Raw genomic sequence first — 6,924 nt, forward strand, 5'->3', positions numbered from 1 at the left:
TGAATGCTGCCCTGAGCAAGTTCCTCTTTCTGCTATCTTCTAACCAATAAAAATGCAGGAACTATTCTAAATTCTGGGGCAGGTCAAAATGAAATACAATCCTGCCAAAGGATGTAAAATATTCTCCATGTTCCGAACCACAAACAGTGGCCATCATCTCCCAATTAACTGCACATAAGAGGAATAAAAACATTTATTCAAAATGCAACTGACAGGTAATTTTTTTTTTATCAGGTACATCTGCAACATCCCCTCACCTCCCACCCCTCTCCCCACAACTTGCTCTAATGCCTTTCTTGGAAACATATATGGCCTATATAAAAAATCTAATCCTAACCCTAAACAAAAAGAAGGAAAATATATATATATTTGCATTATTCTGTTGATTGTCCTAATGACAAATCCTGATTGAAAAAACAAAGAGGTTAGGCCACAACAACTACATCAGACTAAAATGGAGAGAGAATCTAGAGAAATTACAGAAAACTCCAATATGATAAACTAACCTAACAAAAAAAAACCTGATAATTACAGAAAATAAAATGCACCAAAGGAAAATATAAATAAGTAAATGTGTCTTCTGCATTCTTTGACCTTTATATACAAAATCTAATTTAATATTTCTGAGTATCAGCACCAAACATAAACTTCTTGTCATATGTGCAAAACTTTGTCTGATACCAAACTGCACGTCAGTCAGAAGATACCACCATGTAGTGGTGGCAGCATCGTGCTGTGGGGACTCTTTTCTAGAGGGATGGGAAAGCTGACTAGAATAGAAGCTAAACACAGGACATTCCTGGAAGAAAACCTGGTAGGTGATGCAAGAGGTTTGTTACAAAGCTCCACCTTCCATCAGGACAATGCTAAGCATACACCCAAAGCTAGCTAGTTAAAGAGCTGTGTATACACTACTGGACAGGACAAAAAAAAGAGGGTTATAAACTTCACTTTTGATGCAACATAGAAAAACATGAAACCATTTCTTTTGTTATATTGTGACTCAGATATAATAGGTTCTTGGTCAAATCCACATGTTTGGAGTCAGTTATAAGCAGAGTGCCATAATAGGAATAATGGCCCTTTGATTTTTGCTTTTCTTATTGGAACACCTGTCACTTTTTTGGCAAGGGCACATCTCAGCACCAGGCCTTCATTGGTACCACTGGGGGGAGGAGTGTTTGTGTGGGTGTACGAGAGAGTGGAAGATGAAACGGCAGCCGAGGAGGCAGTGATCACACAGGCGGAGGGGGTGAGTGACAGACAATACCTGCTGTAAAATTCCCTCACATCTCGCTTATCTGTATTCATAGATCTCGGCTTCTATGAACGGCAAACTGTAGCCCACACCAGAGGGCTCCTTTGGCACAACGCACCTCTTAGTTTGACTCTTGCAACTTACTACACAGACCGTCCTTTTTCCCCCTCTTATTTCTTGAAATATTTGCCATCTTTTCTTCTTTGACTCTAGATCAAGTGTGTGATCAGAAACTGAAAGCACATAGGATCTTCTTTCAGAAATCTACACTCTTATTATCTTTCTTCAAACATAGGTCCCCCCTTGTTATAAAAGTATTCAGCATAAAGCCAACTTATTGTGTTTTATTTAGATTTTTCTGTCTACATGCCACACCCACAGCACACCTTCTAGTAAATCCTTTTGAATTTTTTTCACCTTCTTTACCCTCAGTGAAAGTTCTGATATGTGTTCCTAGCAGTGATTAGCTTGATCAGAGCCCATGTTTTCTGTGCTGTTACACCCGCCCTCTTGCGTCCCTACTCCTGAACACCCCATCCACCCCATCCCACATCCCGATGACTGATTCCAGGCCTAAAACTTCCTGAAACCTAAGCCATGTTTCAAGAAGAAACACACACTCCAAGGACGCCACAGCACAGCGGCTGTTCAAACCGGATTAGGTTTGTTGTGTCAGATCGCGGTTTCAGGTTTGACTTGAGTAATGTGTCGTTTAATTTCTTCGGGAATTGTTTTGACAAAACAAGTTAGCGTAAAGTCGGAAATGTCGTCTAAGACAAAAAGGGTGTGTGTAGCGTGTATGTTTTGTTTTGAGTGTGTGTTTGTTTGTTTTCTTTTTTTCTTTACGCTCATGTGAAGCATGTGTCAGTCATCAGCGGAGTGTTACAGTGGAAGTGACATCAGAACCCTGGAGGGCCTGTACTGTGAGAGGCTTTTTGATATGATTTCTGAGAACAGAGACTTTAGCAAAAAGAAAGGAGTTCCTTGTGTCTCTGTTGTTGGGAGGGGGGAAGTCTTTCTATACAAAGGGTGCAGATAAACTGGAAGGTGTTCTGCCACACTTTTACTCAATCTTTAAACTGTTGACTGAGCCATAATTGTGTTCCTAAATCACACATTTCCACTGACAAGGGTAATTATTATGACTTTAGTACACAGACATAGATATGTTTGTCAGCCATGATTACAATTACAGTCATTCTATGACAGTGAAGGCGAACTGTGCTGTTTTTTGTTAACCTGCATGTTGAAACCAATTTCATGTCTTGACTTGCATTTTTCTGGCTTTTTACAGGGTAGATTCAGTGCTGTGGAAAATGTGTTTGCCCCCTCAAAACCTTCTGTCTGTCACACATGTTTCACACAATCTAAAAAATGTTTATAACAAACAATAATAACCAGAGTTATTGCAATGAGGCGGTTTTCCAATGAAAATCAAGCATTTGACCGAGCACTCAAGAGCAGTGTGTTTCAAATTGTCGACTTTGACTAGGGCACCCTAAACTCTTTGTTTTGAATGGTTTTATTCAAGACATTCAGAGGTGGAGGTCATAATGTGCTGTTTATCATTTTCCTGATGGATAACACAAATGTCAGGTCACAAACAGACGACTTGAAGTTCATGTTCTGGATTCCCTAATAGGAAGCAGAGCTCATTGGTCCATCAATCATAAAGGTCATCAACCCTAGAGCATTATACTACCTGCACCGCTACCATCACACCCTGTTTTATTCTTCCAAAAGTCTTGTGGATCAACAAAATGTTCATGAGACAAGAACTTGTTTTCTTTTCTGCCAGTGGCTTTGGAAATCTCATGTGGATTGCATTTTTGCAATGCGTGTTTTTTTTTATAGTTATTTCATAAACACTGACATTAACTGAGGCTGTGAGTGAGTCCTCCTCTGCCTTACCATTGTTCCATATTATTTTCTGTTTGTGGATAATTGCTCTCATTGTGGTTCGCTGGAATCCCAAAGTCTTAAAAACAGCTTTTCCCAGACCGTTAGACCCTAATTACTCTGTTTCTCATCTGTCCTTGGATTTATTTGGATTGGACCATGATGTGTTGATTTTCATTTTCACGGCCCATTGCATATGGTCAGGCAGCTTCTATTTAAGTAATTTCTTGATTCTACAAGCCTGGCAATAATCAGGCCTGGGTGTGTCTATTAAAATTCAACAAGAAAAGTAGATCACCATAGTTAATTTATGATTTAGTAAGGGAGAAATTCTTCTTTCACATGGAGGAAGTGATATGGAAAGCTTCTTTCATTTGACAAAGAAAATTGTCATTGCAGAGCCTTTTGTATTTCCTAACGTTATCTTAGCCTAATGTTAAAAATGATTTTGATGTGAAACGTGTAAGTGAAGCAAAAAGCAAAAACAGAAGACATCTGTGAGGGGAAAATACTTTTTCATGGCATTATATTTTCACTGAGAGGAGAGAGTAAGTAGTACTTGTAGCGCTATCTCATCTCTGACCAGCAGTGCAAAGTCGGGAAGAAGCTGATCTTTATCCTGGCTTGTCTCAGGCTGGAGGTGATGATGCCCACTGCAGCAAGAGATTGATGGGGGGCCTGCACAAACGGCAAGAATGAGCTCTGGCCTTTGAAGTCGTCGACGTGGAGGGAAATTGATATATCAGTTTAAGCCCTGGACCCTATTAAAGGAGCCCCCGTCAGGTTAATGTGATAGCCTCAATGTTACCCCAAGACCCATTCGGGTCAGCCCTAATTCCTGCCCCGCTCTCGGCAATCTCATTTTAGTTTCTCATCAGCAATGTTCTTCCCATCAGAGGAGCTCTGCTGGGGAGTACATCACAGAGTCAGACTGTGCCATTTCTCTCCCGGAGTGATTTAAGCCAACAGCCAGAGCGTTAATCACCAGCCAGAAATTCCCATGGTTATTTGTACAGGCTGGACAGTCTTTAAAGTGGCCTCTGTGGTGATACACTCATCCCTTGACAGCACTCTTGAATTCCCCGCTCTTCTTTTTTTTGTTCCTCTTCCTCCAACTCAGTGCTTTTTGAGGTCTCAGCCAATGGGTCCCCATGGCCAGCCGATGAAGCGGGGCTCCCAGGTCTGCAGAGGTGAGCTCTGTGATCATTCATTTTTAATTACACGCAATAATACATTTACATTAAAAATGTAGAAAAGTGTCTTTTTAATTCAGACACGTTGTATTTATTATTTAATCTTGGTCTTGGAGGTCAGATCACAAGCAGTTCTCTGTCCATCATTTTTGGGTCGCTGTACGCACTTTGGTCAGTCAGACATTCCCCAGATTTTAAATGTGTTTCTTTATTCACTTTGATATTCTTCTCCTGTCATAAGTCATGTTGTGAGCCTGATTAAACAACTTCAAAAGGAACTTTCATTTCTCCAGAATTATACTTAAAGTTATGATCAAAGATGAAATAAATCAGTAATTCGATGAATATAGGTGCATATAAAAGGAAATAAATATATAATTGAAAAGCTGCTTTATTTATGTTATGCTATTCAATTTATTCATAAATACAGAAGATCCATTAGACACAGTGATACAGTTTCAGTGTTTAGTATTAGTGATAGTGGCTTATAGCTCATAAAATCCAAAGTGTAGTTTCTCAAAAATTTGAATTCAAACAAAAGAAAGAAAAATCACACAATGAATATTATGTTTTATCCATGTATAATCAAGAATCTCGTGTCCAGCCAGTGACACACCTTACATGTGGAGAGTAAGCCAAAAAAGATAACTTCTAATAAAGCTGTCTTTTCACAGAGTATTGTATCAAAGCTGATTATAAAAAAAAATCATAAAAGGCTTTTATTTTTAAAAAGCTGTTCAAGCAACAAGGATAACTGCAGCCTTGATAAGATTAGGAAGCAAAGTCTATTCAACAGTTTGGGGGGGATATACAAGATGTGGGTTGATGTTTGAGGTCAGTGTTTCATATGCCACCACACACAGACATACCAGGCATGTGCTATGACTCACCACAATTATGTTAAGTTATTTCTGAACCAGATACAACATCGGAGATGTTTTACTTGGGAAAAGGAGAAAAAGGAGTGGACTTTTACTCAGTGGTCTAATGTCCGTTTTTCACATCAGAACACTTTGCATTTCCTTTAGAAAATTGGGGTCTCATTGTCTTACAGAACGGTGGAGATATATGGATTATAGGTTGCACATGGTTTAGTGTGAGGCTTCCAGAGTCAATGATTTAGGGCAAATAGCATCTGTTGGTGTTGATCCAGTGTCTTTTATCAGGTCCAATGTCAGCGCAGCAGGGCACTTCATCCCTTCTTCTGCTGACAAGCTTTGTGGAGATGCTAATTTCAATTTTCAGCAGGACTTGTCAACAGAGATAAACTTGTCAATGACATTCTGTATTACTGATTTGCACCTGTAGAAATATAAAATGTACATAAAGTGATAAAAACTTAAAAATGACAACAATCTGAATGGCATCACTTCTCTGTGAAAATACTTTCACCTGTGTCTCATGAATAGGGTGTACTTTGGTGTCGCACTTTTTTTTTTTAGTTTTTGGCACCTTTGCTGAAGGTCTAGACATCCACGTGCTTCTTGGAATGAAAGAAAAAAGGAAGGAATGGAACAAGGAAGGAAAATACTCTCACCCGTGAATTTGTTTATGACACCATCCTTTTAGATGTACGCGCCCATGCATATTTTGTCTCCTCTGAGTCGAGAGTGTTGAGATTAATCCCATGTTGTTCCTATTATTGGCCTCTCCTGAGACGTTATGATTTGAATGTCTGTCTAAGCGCCATCGGATCCATCAATTGGATTCAAAGAAATGTTATCCAATACTCTCTCCAACCCAGCAGATGTTGAGGTTTTGTAAGTCGAATTCCTTTATTATGTTAATACCACTGTTTTGTCACACGCACCATTTCCATTTGACTAGGGTGGAAAAATCATCAGATGGATTTGGCTCCCTCAATAAGTGATGTTTGACATTCAATGAGATGGGAAACATGAAAAACAAATTTCAATGGCGAGTGGCATCTGACAATCACAACAAGACAGCCCTTTGAACGAACAGGAGATCACAATATAATTGCGGCAGCATGTTGTGATTTTAAGACATTTGCTTGTATAAATTTCGCATTGATTAAGTTGTTTTGAAATATTCCGAATTCAAACGATTCACATATTTTTAGAGACAGTGCCAGCTTTTTATACTTTCAGCTTTACTTTTACTGGTGATAAAAGCAGAGAACAAACATGGAACCATATGGACGCGCGGCTTTGAAGAGTCATGGGTGCACATTCCTCTGTTGTTCAGTGTTTAAACACAAATATCCGTTCCAACACACATGCTCCCATATTTCACAAGGCTCTTTGTTGGCTCTTTTCCAGCTGTTAAAAATTAAATTGTGATGGACATAAAGTTTACAGCAAATGATTTGAGGAGATCATTACCTAAATGACTTTTACATGTTATATTTTAGGTTGCATCCTGTCTGTGTTTGTCTGTCGGAGGGAGACTCAGTGAAAATGTGCGAACTTGTGTATTCACATGTACCGGTTCTCCACATGTCTGCATATCTGTGGAGCTGTGCGTGTTAGTTGTGAGCTCAGAGGAACGGCGTGGGTCTGCATGAAGGAGTGTGGTTGCAGAGGACTCCTCTGATAGGCCAGATCCAGGGTG

The sequence above is a fragment of the Gambusia affinis genome, linkage group LG02, assembly GCF_019740435.1.
Source record: "Gambusia affinis linkage group LG02, SWU_Gaff_1.0, whole genome shotgun sequence".
NCBI classification, from domain to species: domain Eukaryota; kingdom Metazoa; phylum Chordata; class Actinopteri; order Cyprinodontiformes; family Poeciliidae; genus Gambusia; species Gambusia affinis.